This window comes from Petaurus breviceps, unplaced genomic scaffold, assembly GCF_028583685.1.
Source record: "Petaurus breviceps papuanus isolate PSGF00001 unplaced genomic scaffold, PetGlider_PUasm1.0 90823, whole genome shotgun sequence".
Taxonomy (NCBI): domain Eukaryota; kingdom Metazoa; phylum Chordata; class Mammalia; order Diprotodontia; family Petauridae; genus Petaurus; species Petaurus breviceps.
In genome coordinates, this window is record NW_027187352.1 from 5,435,268 (window position 1) to 5,458,015 (window position 22,748).

Sequence of the window (22,748 nt, forward strand, 5' to 3'; positions counted from 1 at the left end):
ATATTTTATTTAAAAAAAAACTTATATTCTCTATTATGTCTCCTCCTCCCATCTGCCCTCCCCCTCAGTATTTCCTTTTCCAAGGTTTTGCTGGAATGTTATCTCCTGGCTCTTGCTTGTTCTAATCTCTCAGACCTGAGCTGGCTTGATATTTTATAGATAATTCCTCAAGTACGACTAAGTTCTCTTGGACAATTGGAACATATTGCTATACATTCTCAATCCATTTGATCGAGGACTTTCCACACTTATTATATAGTCTTTGTCTGATCAAGACATATTCTTCCCCCTCTCAGTATCACTTATTTTAAGTAAGAACTGATTTGGTTGACTCAATCAATGGTGACTCACCCTTTTTCCCTCCCTGTCCCAATACCTGTAATGATATTTGCTGTCCCCAGAAAATTTACTGGATATTTGAGGAAGAAATTCATTCTAAAAAATTTTTTCGATACATTTTTAATGATTTGGGGAGATTCTGCGCTCCTTTTTTGAATGTCTTTTGAATGCCTTCCCCAGGGTCTTGCACTAAAAAGTAAAAGGGAAAAAAGTCTGTATGGCCACAGTTTCATACTGATATTAGTTCACTCTCTGATTTCCTCATTTATCCCTAGTGACCTTGTAAATTTTTATTTTTGCTTTGTCTGGTAACATAATTCCAATTCTTATTTTTTTGATTCACCTGACATAATACATTTTGTCCTAGCCTCTCATTTTTGAAAAGTCTTTGCTTTTCAGATGCATTTCTTGTGAACAATATGTTTTAGAGAATGTTTTCTTATTAATTCTGCTTCTCTCTTTCATGAATTGGATTGTTTCATCGATTTACATTTACAGTTGAGAGTTAGGTTTATGTTTTTCTCCATTTGTATCTCTAGTATTGCTATGACTAAGGAAGGGAGGGGGGACAAGGGCAGATACCTCTTGCTGCTGTCCCTTATCAAAACCTGGAGTTCACCACAGTCTTCCTCACTCAAGAGTTAACGGGGAAGTAGTTGAGACATTGTCCACTCAAGCTTTTTATATGCATTGTCATTTCCAGCTCCACAGACAAATGGATGACTTCATCACCACAGTAGCTGGCCTTCAGTCATTCATGGCTGAAGTAGGCTCACCAGGCCTCCATATACTAGGTTTGAACCTGGCAAATAATATTGCATGTGTTCTGTTTAACCTATCAGAAAAGGCAAATCTGGGCCCTCATTGGCTATCACACTTCATTAATAATTTTATTAATTTGTTTTGCTTTTTAAAAAATGTATTTCTTCCTCTTCTTTTCTCCCTTCTAAGTGATTAGTTCAAAGTTGCCTCCCCCACCTATTCTCCTCTAATTTATTTTATGTTATTTCTCGATTTTTCCCTAAGAAGAATTTCTTTGCATTCTTCTCTTCATTTTCTCCTCTTCCTGTCTATTTTGAGATTTTATTCTGTCACATGGTCTTTATTCTTATTTAATTTCTTTGAATTCTGCATGAATTCTTTGTAACTTGATTTAAGCTCCCTCTTCTAAAAAAGTTCTATATTGTTGCTTTTCTAGACCTTTTTCCTTTTATAGTATACTCTTTTAAACATCAATTTATTAGGGAAGTAATGTAAATAAAACAGTAACCCATGGAAAAATTACCCTGTGTCTCAAATTGTTCAACCCAGTTGTGCCTTTCCCATCCATACTCCACTCCACCTTCCCATAATTATTCTCCTTCTTATCAACGGTGTCATCTCATCTCTGGGTCCACATCCCCTTCATTCTGAGTGCCATTTTTTCCTAGGAGCTCCCATGTCCCTTCTCCTGGAGTAATACTCTCAGAGAACAGGTAATCAATCCTCTTGATGTATCAATTTCTTCCATAATTAAACTTAGCATAAGGTCCTCATCTCGCACTGATAGAACACATATCTTCCAACATGGAAGTGTTCTTTGGTGAAAACCTTCCTCTTACATGGATATGCCCTTCTTCTTATTCACTTAGTGAATCTAATAAGGATATGTAACACATTACCTTCTTCTTTACCTTCCCTCTTCCTATCCACATATTCTCTCACTATTCAATGTTATCTCATTAAAAAAAAAATTGATTCACCTGTAGGGATTGGTGGCGTTCAGCTCATGGTGTTTTAGTTCTTTCTCTCAACCTTTATTTCTGCTTTTATATTTATCCCCCGGTGTGTTTTTCTACCTCTTGATGTTACCTCTTTTTTATCTTCCTGGTCACTCTTATTTCTGTTTTTATAAAGACCTCCAACCATGGGGCAATTTATTTTATTCCGTATTCTTTCCTTGGTAATTGCATCAATGTACTTTTCTTGTGTTTTTGTTGTTTGGTTTATTTATCAGGTTAATATTCTGTTCATATCTGTCTTACTGTTTGTTTTCTAAGAATGCTTCAAATACTTCTCTTTTGTAGAATGTTCACTTTTTTCATTGATGGCTAGGCTCAGATTTGCAGAGTATATATATCATTTTGGATTGCAACTTGAGCATCTTTGCTTTTAAAAAGAGCATATTTATTCTCTTCCCTTCTGCAGTTTCTATTAAGTATAGAATCATCTTGTGTTATTCAAATTTCCTTTCCTTTATATTTTAAGGTCTTTCTCCTTGTTGCTTAAGAAACTGGTTGTCTGTCATTTGAATGATCATATTTAACCAATATGTTTCTTGGAGTTTGAAGAATGATTTCCTCCCCAGAAGTGATCTATGTATTCTTTTGTTTCGTGCTGTGTTTCTTATACTCAGAATTTTGGGGTGCTTTTACTGTATTATCTCCTGCTTTGGGGTGCTCCTTTTTTATTAAAAATGTGTCATGTTCTTCTGGGAAGCAGGAATTATCTCTAAATCATCTCTCCCTATCTTGTCTATGAAGTCAATGACATTGACTTTTTAATGTTCTTTTTAATGCCATCACCTTTTGCTTCTCTTTTGTTAGATTTTCCTTTACTTCAATTTTTTTATTCCAATCATTCTTTTTGCTTCTTTGAAGAAACTTTACTCTGTGGGTTTTCTAGTTTGTCAATTGAGGTCTTGTTTTTTGTTTTTAAATTAGTGCATTGAGAGTTATAACTTCTGATATAATCCCTCCTAATTTCTCTATGAATTTCATTTCTTATTTGAGCCATTTTGGAATTTCTTACTGATATTCCATGATTTTTTTTAGGATTCCACAGTGTGTTTAATCCAGTACTGGTTCACTTTCTTTTGTTTTGTAATATTTGTTAAGAGAACTTTGAAATCTCCTTGAGGATTTAGTACTCACCTTCCTTCTAGTTTAGGATCCTCATTGGTCATTTATCTGCTTCTGCTTAAGATTTTTATTTCATTTTATTCCTTTGAAATGTTTAAAGTTTTAGATTTTCCTCCCTTATATTCTCCTATCAATTATTTTATGACTTCTCCCCCTTTACTAGTGATTACATCCCTAAGATGCACTGCAAAGCTGCCTGAGCTTCCACTCACTTTGGCAGATCTAAGTTTTACTGACCTTGCTCCCTGCCCTAAGTAGCCTCTGAGGGTGGAAGGAATAGAACTAGCCTCAGCTTGGTATCGATCTCCTTTAATTCAGGCCTGGTAGAACTACTCATGCCAGCTCTCTGTCCCAGTTTCTCCCTTCGCTCTGCTCCTTTTCTTTTCTGGCTGAGCTAAATAAACATTTGCTACTTTTTTTCAGGGTTAGGGGAGGTTATTCTGAACAGAATTTCTGCAGCCTTGGTGGTCCTTAACCTGTGAGCAACTCTAGGCAAAAGGCAGAATGCTTCTCTTGACCCTAATTCTCCTCATGTAGCTGGGAAGAATCAATATGCCACTTCTTTAGGATGAGGAATGGGCAGTGAGTGAGGTGCACCAATAAAATTTGTAGCAGAAGAGTATTCCAAGATGGACCTCAGGCTCAAGCCCATATTTATATTTGTGGGTCCCTCCTGGAAATATGGAAGCCAGTGGGGGAAGAATAATCAATGATTGCTTTAAGGATTAGCTTTCTCTAGTGCTAATTCATAAAAATTTTATCTTGACAGGGATCTCTCTGTTTTTTGTTTTTGTTCCATGGATTCAGCTCTAATTGTTTTATATCTAACATGAATACTCTTTGGTTGGGAGAGGTTGAGAGCTAGAAAGGACTGGGGAAAATGTCTAATCCACCATACTTTTGGTCACATACCAATGATCTTTTAATTGCCAAATCCAGTGACTTTTCTTAGTATTTTCTTCCTTGTCCTTTCTCCAACTTTTGCCACTGTTGACAAACCCCATTCTGGATACTCCCTCTTCCTTGGACTCCCTGTACCCTTTTTCCTGGTTCCCCTCCTACTGCTCAGTCTCTTTTTCTTGCTCATCTTCTCCTGTATTCTAACAGTTGTTGTCTACCTGGGTGTTCTATATCATCTTTATACTCGTTCCTTTGTGAGGCTTATCTATTCCCTCCTGATTATTCACAAATTCTCTCTGTCTCTCTGTCTCTCTGTCTCTGTCTCTCTGTCTCTCTGTCTCTCTCTCTCTCTCTCTCTCTCTCTCTCTCTCTCTCTCTCTCTCTGTCTCTCTCTCTCTCTCCCTTCTCCTCTCCTCTCCCTTCCTACTTCCCTCCCTCTCCTTCTTTCTCTGTAGATAGATACCTATAGATGCCTATCTATCTATCTATCTATCTATCTATCTATCTATCTATCTATCTATCTATCTATCTATCTATCTATCTATCTATCTATCTATCTATCTATCTAGGCTCTGCCCAGAACCTTGTATTATCCCTATACTCAATCTTCTGTGAGACTCATCTACTCTCTTTACTTCACACTCTGGTTTAGGACCTCCTTATACTTCACCTAGACAATCCCAGTAGCCTTTTTTTTTTTTTAACAAGCATTAAGTGTGCACAATATAATTAGCACATAGGCTATTTATAAACTGAAACCACTGGTTTGGGAATCACAATTTCTGAGACATTATCATGCAGAGTGACTTTTGTTCACACCACATGCGCAAAAACAGAACGGGCTAAAGTACAATAGGGATTAATACTGGAGAGGTTTCCACTATAAAGACTTGGAAAATACAGAATAATCACTCTTGTGAGCTTGCCAGTGATCACTTGAGGGAGCCAATCAATGGTCTCCAGGCATAACCGTACTTGTTCTCCAAGAAACTGAAAAAAGAAAAGAGGAAAAACTTTTTAACAATTTGTGGTAACACTCTCAGGCAGAAAAGCAGGCTGTTCTTCCACTCAAAGGTGAGAGCATTTCCCTGTGGCCCAGCTGAAGAAATGACAACACCAAGAATCAGTTGAGAACAAGACTGTTGTACTAAAGCCTGATGTTACAATGTGTAGGTTTTTGTTTTAAAACAAGGGTGCACACACAGAGCTGAAATGTAAAATAAGAAACAAGTCATATAAAAAGGCTATATACTAACAAAAATACAAGCCCAGAATCAGCTTTGTGGGTTTGGGTGGCTGGAGATGCGGGTAGGACCATATGCAGGTTATTTACAGGACTTTTTTTTGGGGGGGGGGGGAAGGGGGGTAGAGGAAAGAAAGCATCAGTGTAAACAATTTGGACTCATTCTGCAATACTGGCCCACATGAAATAGTTATTGATTTCTAGAGTAAAAAAATAGGCTCCCACTCCCACCCCCACCCCCTCATAAATATGTACACATAAAAGATCATTGGACAGAGACAAGCTGACTGTATCCCAGCTCAGCTGCCATTTGCTTACACAGGGCTGGCCCCCTGTCTGCTAAGGAGGCAAGCCTCCTTGACTAGTGGAGGCACTTGATATATTACCTCTTCACTTCTCCTTGGCCACTCTATGCTCCCCACCTCAGTGAGAAACAAACTGAACCAGGTTTGAGTTAGCCACACAACTAAATCCATACCTGGCACCCTCACCCTAACAGTCTGCAGAGTTCCTCAAGTTCCTCGCAAACCAAGACCTTACATGGCTCTGTCCTTCCCTCTGTACTTAGGACATCTGAACTGATTATTTTTAAACTTTTGGCACAGAAGAAACATGATGGTTATGGAATAAAGCCACAACAATACTGGGAAAATTCAATCATGACACATGCAGAGGGAAAAGGGGAAACTGCACTAATACCTCAAAACCAGAACTAGATTTCCAATGCATTTGTGGGGACAGGGTGCAAGAAAAAAGATTTGTGGAGTCAAGATTTTATAGGCTCCCTATACATTGAAAAGAGGAGGCTATGCCAAGGGTGCACACTGATGCCCATGAGCCTGACACAACTCACCCCTCAGAAGGAACTTGATACAGGCCACAACTAGAAAATCTGGATCCCACTTCAGGTCTGCAGCACCAAGAGTCCTTTTGAAGGAATACAGACAGCAAAGGAGATTTTGTTTTGTTTTGTTTTGTTTTGTTTTTAAAAGGATGTACAGTGATGTCCATGAGAAGGGCTAGTTAGAAGGATGCTTCAGGTCAGGAGAACAACATAATCCCAATACTCAGTCCCTTTCCTCCTCTTATTGGCTGCCCTTCAAGGTGCAGATGCTGCTGACAAATGATCAGTCATCAATGGTAGGCAGCCAGAATGCCATGTTAGAACATGCACTGGCAAAGGTCATGAACTTGGGATTGAATTGCAAACAGTATGTTTCCCATCCAATACAGCCACCTTTATGCCACTTTCTCCATTCCAGACATGAATCTTACCATCATCAGAACCAATTATAATAAAGTGAGAATCTGGAGTGAAGGAGGCTTCCAATGTGACAGCTTTACTGTTGTTATACGCCCCAAATGTATGCATTACTGCTCCCTTAAATGCATCAATCAGGCGGATGAAACTGCCATTGGTAGATATAAGGATGAGCTTGCCATCATTGCTGAACTTTAAGCCTGTCCACTCACAGTTCCTATCATACTGCATTTGAAGGTAGCAAACGGCCCCTTATCAAAGGAGGAAAGATCATAAAATTTAGCCATTTCAGAATTGATGCCAGCAGCAAAAACTAACCCTTCTGGGTCAAAAGAACAAACAGGTTTTCCTTGAAAATGCATTAGGCCCTGGCAGTTTGGAGATCGAAGATCTGGGAGTCGGATGGTTTTTATCCAGGGACCCAGAGATGAAAATATCCTCTATTGGTGACATGGACAAGGCTACCACCCTCTTGTTGTGCCTAGGGAAATATTGGATGTATTTGTTATCATGCAAAGACAGGTGGCAGATTGTATCATCTATTTTGTTAGAACTGTACACAACAGTGTTTGCTGCGTGTGTGTATCTGATTAGGTCCACTCCATACTTCTTACTGCACAGTGTTCTCTTTGGTTTGCCCTCCTGACAGTCGTACAGGACGATGCAGTCGTTGTCGCTGCTCGCGATGACCCTCTCGCCATTGGGGCTGAAGTCGATGCCGCTGATCTTGTCCGAGTTCTCCGGGAACATCTTGGCCATGCGGAGGCTGCGCAGCACGATGTCCGTCAGCTTCATGGCGCCGGGGCGAGCCGGGAGGCGAGGAGGCCGCGGCGGGGTCAGGGGCGGGAAGCGCCCGAGGAAGCAGCGGCGGCGTCGGGAAGGAGGGAGGGTGGCCGCGAGGGCCGGGGAGGCCGGGGTGGGGCCCCCGAGGGAGGCGAGGCGACATCCTAGGAGAGTCGGGGCGACTGGCTCGCTGTCCTCCTCCTCCTCCTCCTCGTCGTCGTCGTCGTCGTCGTTCCTTGGCCTGGGCCGCGAGGCTTCTTCTCACGGGCTCCTCAGGGCAAGCCGGCGCGGCTCCGCCTCATTGTGTCCGCCATTTGGGGGCGAGAGGCAGAAGCAGGGGGCGCGGGGGCGCGGAACCATCGCCGCCAGCATAGTGCACTGTGGGAAAGCCCCAATAGCCTTTTACCTGGTCTAGTTAGCCTCTGGACTCTAAACCAGTCTTAATACAACTCCCAAAATAATTTTCCTAACACCCATGTCTGATCATATAGCTGTCCAGCTCAAAATATTTCAGTAGTTCCTTATCAGCTTCTGAAGAAAAACCAGATAATTCAGCTGAGCATTCAAGGACCCCCATACTGATTTCAATCTGATTCTCCTCTCCAGCTTTACTTCCCAGTACTCACCTTCACACCCTTTCTTTCCAGCCAAACCAGATTACTTGGTGATTTAGTAGGGAAAATTCTGGATAAGAAGTTAAAAGATTAGGGTTTTTATCCCAATTGTGATACTATCTATATGACGTCGGTAAAATTATTTTTACTGCTCTAAATTTTAGTTTTCTCATCTATAAAACGGAAGAAATGGGCTAGATGATCTGTGTTCATCTATGATCTAATGTTCTTTAGTTCATCCTGCTGTTTCCCACATCTATGTACTTGTGTTGGTCACCTCCCATGCCTGGAAACATTCCCTGCTCATCTCCACCTATTGAAATCTTTCTAGACCCAGCTCAAATACCTGACAGTTGACGTGAATTAAATTCTCCCACCTCACCTTATGATCTCTCTGTTGATTGGAAAAAAAAAAAAATTTCCATTGATGGAAAAAATCCAATGATGTTTTTTGGATCCTCATTCTTCTTGTCCCTTCCGTAACCTTTGACATTGTTGAGCACTCTCTCTTCCTTAATACTCTCTTTTCTACAAGTTTTCGGGACACTGCTCTCTCCTGATTTTCCTTCTACCTATCTTACTACTCTTCCTCTGTTTCCTTTGCTGGATTCTCCACAAAATCATGCCCTCTAACCATAGATGTCCCTCTGGGTTCTACAATAGGTAGAACTTGCTATCCTAATTCACTTGGTTATCTCATCAGCTCTCATGAATATAGTTACCATCTTTATGCTGATGATTCTCAAATCTACCTTTCCTGACCCAATCACTCGACTCACCTCCGATCTTGCATTTCTAACTATCTTTTAAATATCTCTAACTGGATGTCCAGTAGACATATGAAACTCAGTATGTCCAAAAACAGTACTCATTTTCTCTCCCCCTAAACCCTACTCCCCCCTCCTACCTTCCCTATTATTATAGAAGGAACACCATCCGCCTAGTCCTTCAGGCTTACAACCTAGGAGTCATCCTGGACTCCTTACTATGTCTTACACACACACACACACACACACACACACACACACACACACCATATTCAAACTGTTGCCAAGGCCTGCCTATTTCACCTATGTATCGTATCTCAAATATGCCCCTCCTCTCCTCTGACATTGCCACAACTCTAATGCAGGCCCTTATCACCTCATACCTTGATTACTGCAAAAGTCTGCTGGTGAGTTTGCCAGGCCCAAATCTCTCTGTATTCTCCATTCAGCCCCTAAAGTGATTTTCCTAACATATAGGTCCTACCATGTCACCCATCTACTCAATAAACCCGAGTGACTCCAGTAAAATACAAAATTCTCTGTTTAACATTCAAAGACCTTCCAGTCTTCTTACACCTTGCTCCCCACCATGTCCTCTTTGATCCACTACACTGGCCTCCTGGCTATTCCACCAACAAGACACTCCGACTATTGACCTCCCTGGCTTTCTTTAAGTCCCAACTGAAATCCCACCTTCTACAGGAAACCTTCCCCAGTCTCTCTTATTTTAACTACCTTTCCTCTGTTAATTATTTCCTGTTTATCTTGCTATAGCTTGCTTTGTATATATTTGTTAGCATGTTGTCTCTCCCATTAGACTGTAATCTCCTTGTGGGCAGGTACTGTCTTTTGCCTCTTTTTGTATCCTCAGTCTTAGCATAGTGCAGTACCTGGCATATAGTAGGTATTTAATAAATGTTTATTGATTGATTGACTAATTGATCTTATCTCCAACTAAAACTGTAGTCTTCCTCCTTAGATTTTCTGAAAGTACTTTGTCTGGATTTCTTTGCCCTTATCATGTGCTAACTTGACTGTATATACCACATCCTTCTCTCCTATACCTTTTAGAATATTAACTTCTTGGGGTCGGGATTCATTTTTCAACTTTGTATTCCCGGCACCTGTCAGTGCCTTGCACATAGAAGGCACTTAATAAGCATGTGTGGAATTGAATTTATTGGATAAAATGGAAGGGATTTCCAGAAGGTTCTATAAAAAATACAAGCTACAATTTTTATAGAAAGACAAGAACAGGATTTGTTCCTTCTCTCTCCTTTCCAATGAGCCATGTTCACAAAAGGGAGACTATGGAAGTTTCTGATATTCAATTAACTTCACTTCATTACAGTCTAGTTCACATAGTACATTGTGTGCCAACAAAGTACTGAGGCTGGTTTTCATAAGCTCCATGTTAAAACAAAAACAACAATCTTTCTCTTCTGTAATCACACATATACTACTGGTCCTTCCCAATGCTCCATCTTCCTTTCCTGCTCCTATGATTACCACTGTGCTCTTCAGCAGCAGAACTTTTCCCTGCCCTCAGAGAGCTCATCAGCTGGTTGGGAATAAATCGTAAATGGGACCTAATAATATGGGATAATGTAGGATCAAGGGCAAAAGGGAAAACATGATTTTCAAATATAGAGAAACTTTGGACGAGGCTTTTCACCTTAAGCTATATGATCCTATGGACCTCTCTGGGCCTCAGTTCCCTCTTCTGTGAAATGAGAGGGATAATAATCCCTGCTCTGCCTCCATAACCTTGCTCCTAGCTGATCCCTGGATGGGCTGGAGATTGTTAGGGAAGGCTTCCTGGCAGAGAGGGTGCTTGAGTTGAGCTTTGCTTGTTTTCCAGGAAATGGCCATGAGAGCACACTAAGCCTGGGACATTCTTTCATAGAATTATAGATCTAGACCTGGAAGGATCTTAGAGGTTGTCTAGTCCAATCCCCTTATTTTACAGATAAAGAAACTGAGACCTAAAGACATAAGTAGTAGAAAGTGGGCTATACAATCAAGTCAGGAATCCAATTCAGCCTTCTGAATAGAGAAGTTCTTTACAATGCTTCTCTTGGTGTCTTTTGTGACCAACAATTTCACCAGGATCTGGGGCCAGTATTAGAGTTCTTTGTGAATTTAGGAGCAAAGGTCAGTCTAGGGTCAGGGCCTAGTATGGAATAGCAGCTAAGTATTAGGAGTGCAAATGGTATCTTCATGCAAAGTAGGTCAATAGAATTATTGAACCCCAAAACCTCGGTCTCATTGGCTTTAACCAATGAAATTAGGTCCACCACACTTACCATCATCTTTGACCACCATGCACTTATGATCTCCTGGAAGACTTGAGGCTGTTTAGTCATCCAATCATGTCCAACTCTTTGTGACCCCATTTAGGGTTTTCTTGGCAAAGATGCTGGTCAGGAGGATCAAATCAAATGGCAAATGCTCAAATTTGCCATTTCCTTCTCCAACTCATTTTACAGCTGAGGAAACTGAGGCAAACAAGGTTAAATGACGTGCCCATGGTCACACAGTTAGCAAGAGTCTGAGGACAGATTTGAATTGACAAAGTCTTTCTGACTCCAGGTCTGATGCTCTATCCACTGTGCCACCTAGTTGTCCCTGACAGGCTACCATAAGAATTTATAAACAACAAAGGCAAAGATGCCATTTACAAGTTGTACCTTAAGTTTCCTATTCAGACACACTGGGAGCCTATGATGGAGGAGAAAGGAAAAAAGCATAACTTTTTACCCTCTTGAGAAGTCTTCCTGCCCCTTACATAACAACTTTTCAAAAAACCTTCCTTTTCACTATATAGCTGCCATTTCCATAGTTCTGTACCTCTGCAAAGCACTTTATATCCTCAAAACTGGGCCAGAGAGGTGAAGCAACTTGGTCACACAGCAAGTCCAGTGGCAGAGTCAGGACAAGCACCCAGGTTTCCTGATTCCTAGGCCAGAGATTGTTTGGAGTCTTTCTTGGAACTCTAGGAACACCTGTTTTATCATGAAGACTGAGTATTTGTTGTATTTTCTCCACCCCTAGCTCTTGATCATTTTGTCCAAGAATAGTTGAATAAGAAACCTTTATATGAGATTTGGCAACTTGAGAATTCTAGATAAATTGCAACAGGGCATTGGGGATACACATTTTCAGTCTCATTATCCACATTAGTAAGGATGTTGTCTTAGTGGTTTCTAAAATCTGTTCTGGACCAAAAGTTCCCTTTCTCCTCCCTCCCTCTTTTGCTGGGCCTCTCCCATGTCAGTGGTGATGGAAGAGTCCAGATGGTGGGATAAAATAGAAAGAACACAGGGTTTAGAATGAGAGTACCTAAGTTTGAAACCTGACTTGGCCACTTACTACTAGTGTGACCCAGGACAAAATATTTCACCTCTCTGGGACTCAGTTTTTTCTTTTTTATGAAATGAGAGGGTCAGTCCAGATTATTTCTAGGGTCCCTTCTAGCTCTAAATTCCCCCATCCTGTGAGTTAGGACTCTAGGTTCTGGTTCTAATCCTTGGAGTAATTGGTTACTCCCATCTTTCCCTCTACATCCAATTAGTCATTTTCTCTCATGACATTTTCCTGAGAATCTTATATTCAATGTGTCCCCAATCCTGTTCCACTGTCGAAGGTTCATGGCTTCATTGACTCTAATCCATTTTCTTATTATCTCTTACCCAGACCCATTTGCAAAGGCAAATTGACTAGTCTCCTGACTTCCAGCTTCTGTCCTTTCCAATCTTACCAGCATATCACTTCCCTAATAGAAAACTTTCCATGACTTTCCATTGTCTGCAGAATAAATCCAGACTCTTCATCTGGCATTCAAGGTGTCCTGTAAGTTGTTCAAGCTATTTATATCTACTACACAATAAAAATCTTGTTAGCTGTTATCTTATAGACCCCTTAGGTCACTCTACTTCCTTCCTGACTGAGTTTGGTACCTGGCTCTTAATTGTTCTCTCCTGTTCAACTCCTGCCTACTAGGGGACTTCAAAATGCACATTGACTTTCCCTCAAACACTCTAAATACTTAGTTACTCAATCTACTCACTTCCCATCAGCTACTCGACTCCACCTCAGTCACACATGGTCATACCCTTGATCTTGCTAACACCCACAAATGTACCACCCCCCATTTAAGAATTATGACCATAAACCATTAGCTTTTTATCTCTTCTGCCTTCCTTTACAAAAACTTATTTTTTGTCCACACAGAATTGAATTCCAATCACTTGAGCCCTCAGTTCTTTCCCAGGCCATCTCCCCTGCAATAGTCACTTTCTCCCCTTTTTCCATTTTAACGTCTTGATCAACCAATTCAACTTGACACACTTCCTTCTTCTCTTGAGTCCCTAGCCTCCCTACCATTTCACCAATTGTGCCCTGAATGAAGGTGTAGAAATCATACAGCCATTATTATCTAGTCTACCCCCCAGTGCATTTTCAGATCACACTTTCTAACTCTAGGTATCCCACAAGGTTTTGTCCTGGATTCTCTTCTCTTCTCCAGCTATAATACTTCACTTAGTTATCTCATCAGCTGCCATGGATTTAATGATCACATCTTTGCTGATGATTCTCAAATTTACCTATCTGGTCTCAGTTTTTCTACTGACCTTCAATCTCACATCTCCAGCTGTCTTTCAGATATCTCCAACTAGCTGTCCAGTAGACACCTTAAACTCATTATATTCCAAGCTGAACTCATTATTTTTCCCTCTAAACTTTCCCCCTGCCCTCCAGACTGTAGATGGCAACTCCCCTGGAAGTATTTCCTAACCCTCTTAATTTTTGCTCTTCAGGCTCAAAATCCTTGATTTCTTTCTATGTCTCACCCCCTATATCCAATCTGTTGCTAAGACCTATTGATTTCACCTTTGCAACATTTCTCAAATATATCCACTACCCTCCTCCAACACTACCAGGCCCTCATGACCTTAGAACTGAATTATTGGACTAGCCTGCTGGTGAGTTTGCCTGCCTCAATCTTCCCCATCTCTTCCTGTAGCAGCAAGCACCCCAAGCGTCCTCAGGGTTTGCTGCTAATACAGGTTCTTGGATCTGCTTTGTTAAAGGAAAGCAACTCAAAATGGGTTAACAAGCTTACTTTAATCAGTCAAACATATATCGTTTACCTCATTCAGGGGAAAAAGGTCAGCACCCCAAACTTCAAAGTATACAGGCAGAATTATCAAGACAGAAACAGATCAAGTAGACAGCTTTCCAAACTGTCCAACCATTACATCCATACCAAATCAACATCTGGGTTTTTCAAAGCCGGGGGGCTCTGGACAACGGCTTCCCAGAATCCAGATCAAATCACAGAACACTTCTCAAAGTGAGCCCCAAAACAAAGCTACACATCAGGGCTTATAAGCCTTCTCCTGGCTCAGAGAATGTAACAACCTTATTGACTCACTGGCCAATCAAGAAGTATCTACTGAAAAACAAGCCTCCCACCCCAGGCTCCAGGTGCACTTTAGCCTAGGGGCAGAGAAGGTCTTCAAATTTACATTCCCATTACACTTCCCCATCCAATCCATCCTCCAATAAGTCACCAAAGTGACTTTCCTAAAGCATAGGTCTAACCATGTCACCTTCTTATTCAATAATTAATTCCAATAGCTCCCTATCATCTCTAGGTGCAAATATCAAATCTTCTATTGGTATTCAAAGCCCTTCATAACCTAGACCCTTCCTGTCTTTCTAGTTTTATTATACCTTACTCCCCATCACATACTCTTCAATCAGTAACAACATACCCCAGCTCTCAGCTCCAGGAATTTTCTTTGGCCTTCCCTTCTCTGTGCTGCCTGCTGACTTCCCTAGCTTCCTTGAAGTCCCAACTAAAATTACATCTCCTAGTGCTTCTCCTCTCTTCATTATTCCCTGTTTATCTGGGACATAGCTTGTTTATATGTCTTTGTTTGCTTGTCTCCTCTATTAGATTGTGATCTCTGAAAGGCCAACCAACTACATTTCGTTTCTTTTTGTATCCCTAGTGTTTAGCACAGTCCTTGGCACACAGTAGAAGCTTAATAAATGTATGCTGACTGACAAATTGTGAATGCAACTAAAAATACCTGGAAAACCAACAAATAAAAAATCTCAAACTCCAAAATAGAAATCCTGGAAATAAAGAATGGATTAACAAAATGGGGGGGGGGAACGACATTGAAATTATGCCTAGGACTAGCAGCTAGAGTTTTAAAAAGTAGATAAATCATTAGCTAACTTTACAGGAAAGAAGAAAATTAAATTACCTTCATCAAAAATTATAACGTCAATTAACAACCAATGAAGAAGAAATAAAGCAAATTATTAAGAATTACTTTGTCTAATTATATTCCAATAAATTTGATAATTTAAATGAAATGGATGAATATTTACAGAAACATTAAAAGCCCATATTAATAGAATAAGAAATAGAATATTTAGGGGCAGCCAGGTAGCACAGCGATTAAGAGCACCAGCCCTAGTGTCAGGATGACCTAGGGATTGAATCCTGCCTCAGACACTTAGCACCCACCCAGAAACACCTAGCTGTGTAACCTTGAGCAAGTTACTTAACCCCAATTGCTTAGGGGCGGCCAGGTGGCTCAGTAAGTAAGAGCACCGGCCCCAGTGTCAGGATGACCTGGGGATCGAATCCGGCCTCAGATACTTAGCACCACACCCAGAAATAACTGGCCATGTAACTTTGAGCAAGTTACTTAACCCCAATTGCTTTAAAAAAAAAAGAAATAGAATATTTAAATAACCCAGGCTTAGAAAAGGAAGTTGAATAAGCCATAAATGAACCACTAAAAGAAAAAAAACACCAGATGAATTCATAAATGAATTCTATCAAAAAAAATGTAAAAACCAATTAGTTTCAATATGGCAAAAACTCTTTTTAAAATGGGAAATTAAAAGATCCTACCAAATTCCAACTATAATACAAATATGCTCTTAATACTTTAACCAGAGAGAGTTAAAACAGAAAAACTACAGAATAATATCCCTTATGAATATTGATGCAAAAATTTTAAACAAAACTTTAAGCAAAGAGATTGTAGAAATATATTACAAAAATCATACACTATGGCAGGGTTGAATTTATACCAGGAATGCATTTCTGGTTCAACATTAGGAAAACTATAAACTTAATTGACCATATTAATATCAAGAACAACAAAAATTACATGACAATATCATCAGATACAGGAAAAGGTTTTGGCAAGAAAAATGCCCGTTCCTGTTTTAAGAAAAGAAAAAAAACCATTAGGAAGCATAGGAATAAACTCAGTGATAAAACAGATAAAGCAGTGGCCATGGAGTCAGGAAGACCCAGGTACATCTCTGCCCTCAGACATTTCCTAGCTATGTGACCCTCAGCAAGTCATTTAATCTCTGTCTGCCTCAGTTTCCTTATCTATGAAATGGGGATAATAATAGTACCTACTTCTTATGGGTTATTGTGAAGATCAAATAAGATTATCTTTATAATGTGCTTTGAAAACTTTAAAGTACTTATATAAATACTAGTTATTATTATTAGTAATAATGTTAATATTTATTTGATAAGAAGTATCTAAATGGGGCAACTAGGTGGCACAGTATGTTGGGCCTGGAGTCAAGAAGACCCCAGTTCAAATCTCTAGCCTCGGACACTTACTACTTAGACAAGTCACTTAACCCTGTTTGCCTCAGTTTCCTCATCTGTATAATGAGCTAGAGAAGGAAATGGCAAATCATTCCAGTATCTTTGCTAAGAAAACCCCAAATGGGATCATGAAGAGTTGGACATGACTGAACAATAAACAACAAATATCTATCTAAAATTAAGAAGCACAATTATCTATAACAGGGATAAACTAGAGATCTTTCCAATAAGATCAGGAAGAAAGCAAGAATGTCCGTTATTATTGTTGGTATTCAATATAGTATTAAGAATGCTAGCTACAGCAATAAGACAAGAAAGATAAATTGAAGGAATGAGCATAGGAAAAGAGGAAACAAAATTATTGCTTTCTGTAGATGATATGATAGTTTGCTTAAAGAACTCTATAGAGAGTCAACTAAAAAACTAATTGAAATAATTAACAACATCAAAATTACAAGATGTAAAACAAACTCACACAAATATTCAGTATTTCTGTATAACACCACCAAAACCCATCAGGAAGTGATACAAAGATAAATTTCATTTAAATAACTGCACAAAATACAAAATATTTGAAAGTCTACCTGCCAAGCCATATGCAAGAACTATATAAATACAACTACATAACATTCTTTACACAAAGACAACTCTAAATAATTGGAGAATAATTGCTCATGGATAGGCAGAGGCAATAAAAAATAGAGATAATAAAAATGAAAATTCTATCTAAATTAATTTACTTATTCAGTTCCATGCAAATCAAAATACCAAAGAGTTTCCTTATAGAGCTGGAAAAAATAACAATTCATTATTATCTGAAAAAACAAAAGATCCAGAATTAATTGATGGAATTAATGAAAAAAAAAAGTGGGAAGGAAGGAGACTAGCAATACTACATAATTAACTATACTACAAATCAGCAATTATTAAAACAATTTGGTACTGATTAAGAAATAGTGGGATTGAGTAGTAAGATAGATCAGATACACAATACGGAAATGAGCATGGTAGTGTTTGATGAACCCAAAGATCTCTTCTTTTGGAGAAAGAACTCACTATTTGACAAAACCTTTTGGGGAAACTGAAAAGTTGTCTAGTAGAAACTTAGCATAGACCAAGGTTAGCTCCATATAGGTATATGAGGGAGACATAAAGTATGACATCACAGATAAATTAGAAGAGCAAGGAAGAAATTACCTGTCGTATCTATGATAATGAAAAAGTTCGTGACCAAAAAAAGATAGATGGAGATCACAAAACATCAAATGGGGAATTGTAATTACATTAAATTAAATTTAAAAATTTTAATTAGCACAAACTCAATCAATACAACTAAGATTACAAGAAAAATAGGTGATGAGGGGTGAAAATCTTTGCAGTGAGTTTCTCTCATTATTCATTACTAACATATGTAGGAAATGGATTCAATTTATAACAATAAGAGCCATTAACCAGCTGACAAAATGACAAAAGATATGAATAAGCAATTTTAGAGGAATAAATACAAGCTATTAATATCCATATTTTAAAAAATGCTCTAAATGACTACTAATTAGGAAATGCAGATTAAAACAGCTCTGATGTACCATCTTGTACCCATCAGATTGGCAAAATTAACAAAAGCAAAAGGAAAATGACAATTTTGGTGAGCCTGTAGAACTTGTCCTGCCATTCTTTGAAGCAATTTGGAACTGTGCTCCAAGTTATTAAATCCTGCATACTCTTGACCCAATTCTACTAGCTCTATACTCCAAAGAGATAAAAGCCAGATGAAAAAGATCTTTATGTACAAAAATACTTATAGTAACTCTATTTGTGGTGTCAATGAATTAGAAACTGAGGTATTACCATCAATTGTGGCATGGCTGAGCAAATTATGATGTAATGAAATACTTCATCATGATGAAAAAAAGTATTGTAAGAAATAATGAAGGGCATAGTTTCAGAGAAACCTGGAAAGATTTGTATTAATTTGTGCACGGTGAAGTGAGCAGAACCAGGAGAATAATTTATGTAACAACAAGACAATGTAAAGACAATTAACTTTGAAGTCTTAAGAACTCTGATCAACACAATGACCAAACATGATTCCCAAGGGCTCTTGACAAATCAGACTATGCACCTTTTGAGAGCATGGTAATGGACTCAGAATCTAATCTGAGACATTTATTTTTTGTACACAGTCAATGTGGGAATTTGTTTTGCCTGATTATACATGTTTATAACAGGAAATTTTGTTGTTCTTGTTTTATCAATGTTAGGGATCAGGAGAAAAAGTGGGAGGGAAAGAAGGCAGATCTTTGAGAAAACATAATTTTAAAAACCAAAGTATCTCTGTTGAATGAATGAATGAACAAAAAGCATTTGTTAGACACTTAATGTATGCCAAGCACTGTGTGTGCCAAGTGCTGGGTTTACAAATACAAAAGGGCTTAGCCACTCAAAAAAATAAAAAAAAAAACAAAGTAAAAGTCATTTCTGAATTTTTTTTTTCTGTGTGCAAAACACTGACTAGTTCAAGCAAAAGGCAAAACACTAATGTAGAAATACAGATAAAAATGAATAGAAGAAATGTCTTATAATTGTAATAGCTTCAACTTTACTTGTTAACAAGCTATTTACACCCCAAATGGAAAAGTAATAAAGGAAAATACAGTGACTGTGATTATCACTATTTAAGCTAAAGCAGTCTCCAAAATTAAAACAACAAAGGAACCCAGAAACTATTTAAGTGAACAAATCCTTTGATCTTGCCAATCAGAGTGACATGGAAGCCAAAGGCAGCACCATTTAGAATATAAAGTCCAAAAAAGCCTACTAGCATAGTGTTGGGAAATGAGAAGGATGGTGAAAGCTTATGAGTAATTGCCTCGTAAAATACCCAAGTTACAATGAGGAAAATGAGTCAGTAAAAATCTTGAGATAACATTTAAGCCAGACCACCCTAAGAGCATTTAGAGATTACACTAGGAGGAAAACAAATAGGTGAAAAAATGGAACAGATTTGTTTAGTTTCTGTACTGATCTAGCTTCCTCAATGATGAGACCACTTTTAGACTCTAACACTCCACCAACCCAATGTGCTATAAAAAGAAGCAGAAAATTAAGAGAGGAAGAGGAACTGAGCCAAACTAAGTTTATATTGTGCTGTTGTCTTTCAGTTGTTTTCGATTCCTCATGACCACACTTGGGGTTTTCTTGGCAAAGACACTAGACTGATTTGCCATTTCCTTTTCTGGTTCATTTTATAGAGGCAAATGGGGTTAAGTGACTTGCCCAACGTCACATAGGCAGTAAGCATTTGAGGCCACATTTGAACTCAGGTCTTCCTGACTTCAGTCTGGGCATTCTGTCCTTTGTGCCACCTCTGACCTTAAGCTTACATAAGAAAAATTATTGCTGTAATCAAACAATTTTGAAAATGTTCAAGGATCAAGTCAATTTGACTAACATTTATAAAATACCAAATATGTGCCAGGCACCATATTAACTACTGGGAATACAAAGAAAGGCCAAAAACAAAAACAAAAACAACCCAAAGCAAAACAAAAAAACCCCCACAAAAAGTCCTCCTCTCCAGACACTCACAGTGTGCAGGGGGGACTATGCAGACAACTACTTTAGTTGATAAATAAGACATATACTGGATAAAATGGAAGTAGTCTTAGAAGGTAGAAAGATTAGGGACTAGGAAAGGCTTCTTTCAGAAGATGAGACTTTAGCTGAGGCTTAAAGAAAACTGGGGAATCCAGAAGGCAAAGATGAGGAGGAAGAATTTCAGTCAAGGGAGGCAGTCAGTGAAATTACCTGAGTCAGGAGATGGAGGGTCCCCTACAAGGCATAACAAGGAGGCCAGTGTTTGTAGATGGCAGAATCCATGGGGAGGAGTAAGACGTAAGAAGATGGGAAATGTAGGAAGGAGCCAAGTTACCAAGCGCTTTAAAAGTCCAACAGAAGATGTTATATTTGAACCTGGAGGTCACAAGGAATGAGTGGAGTTTATTGAATAGAGGGGTGATATTGTGAGACTTGTGCTTTAGGAAGAATCGATCTGACAGCTAAGTGGAGAATGGATTGAAGTGGAGAGAAATTGGCAGAAGGGAGATCAACCATCACGCTATTGCAATAGTCCAAGTAATAGGGGCCTGTTGTTGCTGTTGTTCAGCCATTTCAGCCGTGTCCAGCTCTTTGTGACCCCATTTGGGGTTTTCTTGGCAAAGATACTGGAGGGGTTTGTCATTTACTCCTCCAGCTCATTTTACAGATGGGGAAACTGAGGCAAACAGGAGTAAGTGGCTTGCCCAGGGTCACATAGCTAGTAAGTATTAAGTGTCTGAGGCCACATTTGAACTCAGGTCTTCCTGACTCCAGGCCCAGTACTCTGTGTACTGTACCACCTAGCTGCCCATGGTATAAATAATATAAACATAAAAAATAACAATATTTTGGCATTATTAATGCAAATGTGAAACATTATCAGTACTGCCTATTTGATAGTTATCACATAATGTTAATTATTTTTTGTATATTCAATACATACTTCTGATTTCCCAGATACAAGTCCCTTAAGGACAGAGATCTCACTAATCCCCTCTTTTGAAACAGTAGGTACATAAGGGGGAATGCCATAGAGATCAGCATACCTGGATTTCAACAAGGCATTTGACAAAGTCTTATTATCCTTGTACATAAGATGTGTGGGTTAAATGATAGCGTAAACTGGTGTGGTGATACAGGCCTATAATCCTTTCTACTGCATGAGGTTGAGGTGAGAGGATCTCTTGAGTTTGGGACTTCTCAGCTTCAGGAGGGCTTACATCCTGCATCAGTAGGGTGAACTCCAGAAAGCAGAGGCTCCATCAGTCTATCTAAAAAAAGGTGAACAGATCTAGGTCAGAAAAATGGAACAGGTTAAATCTTCTTTGCCAAATAGTGTTGGGAGTAAGGCCCTTGAGGGGCTGCTATAGTTCCAGCCAGGGCAAGAAAGGAAGACCTGGGTTCTAGATAGAGAATAGATAGATAATATTGATAGACAATAAAACAGACAAATTCATATATAATAGTATGGTGGTTAGGTAGATTTGAAACCAGGTGTACCCTAAAGGTGTTTGATGTTACCCAGGAGGAGTAATCAAGTGAAAGACCACAGATATTGCAGGCCCTGTGCTGAGCTACATTTTCGTCAGTAATTTGGATTAAGGCCTAGCTGGTTTATACATCAGATTTGCAAATGACCCAAAACTAAAAGGGATATATATATATATTTAACACACTGAACAATTGTCAGGGCTTTAATAAGTCTCTTGACCTGCTGAAACAGCAGGACAAACTTATCAAGATTAAAATGAATACACATTAATGTAAAGTCCTATACTTTGATTTGGAAAGATCATTGCCCAAAGAAAGACAGGATGGGGGAAAATGTGGCTAGATTGGCTTGGCTGCTTTGTCATGATGTGGACCTCCAGCTCAGTATAAATCAACAATGTGATGTGGCAACTAAAAAAAAATGATAATGTGACCTCCACAGGCACATATAGAAACCCTTATATGTGTATGGGGGAGGAAATGTTTACATACCCTGGCATGACCATTTAGCTCTTTTCCTGAAGATCAATGTTTTTTTTTCTTTGTTTTTTTTTTTTAAAGCAATTGGGGTTAAGTAACTTGCTCAAGGTTACACAGCCAGTTATTTCTGGGTGTGGTGCTAAGTATCTGAGCTTGAATTTGATCCCAGGTCATCCTGACACTAGGGCTGGTGCTCTTACTTGCTGTGTTACCTGGCCACCCCAGCCTGAAGATCAATGTTAATGTTTGCCTCAGGGTGAACTGGTACATCCTGTCCCAATTCTATGATATTAGGTTGAATTAATAGAAGCATTGTATTCTTTTTTTTTTTTTTGCCTTTTGGAGGGCAATTGGGGTTACATGGCTAGTTTGTGTGTGTGTGTGTGGGGGGGTGTGAGTGTGTATGTGTGGGTGTTAAGTGTCTGGGGCTAGAACCAAACTCAGGACCTCCTGACTCTGGGGCCAGTGCTTTACTCACTGCACCACCTAGATGCCCCGAAGCATTGTATTCTGAATGAGAGGAGATGGTCGATCTCAAGGAGATGGTCAGCGTTGTACCTGGGATTTCTTGAATTCGGGGTAAATTCAGTTGATTGGAAGATGGGGAGGAGGATATAATTATTTAACATGGTGGACAGCCCAACCTAAATAGAATTGCTCCAGGAAACTCACCCCTAAAAGAGTATGGGCCAAGGATTCTTCTACCCAGA

At 39.2% G+C, this 22,748-nt stretch overlaps 1 protein-coding gene and 1 pseudogene across 1 annotated transcript in view; one reads left to right on the plus strand and one right to left on the minus strand.

The window, feature by feature from the left end:
- LOC138148280 (2-acylglycerol O-acyltransferase 2-like) overlaps window positions 1-22,748 on the plus strand; it is a 167,536-nt gene that overhangs the window by 121,793 nt on the left and 22,995 nt on the right. The gene's annotated exons all lie outside the window — the stretch shown is intronic.
- LOC138148376 (WD repeat-containing protein 82 pseudogene) lies at window positions 5,773-7,475 on the minus strand (annotated as a pseudogene).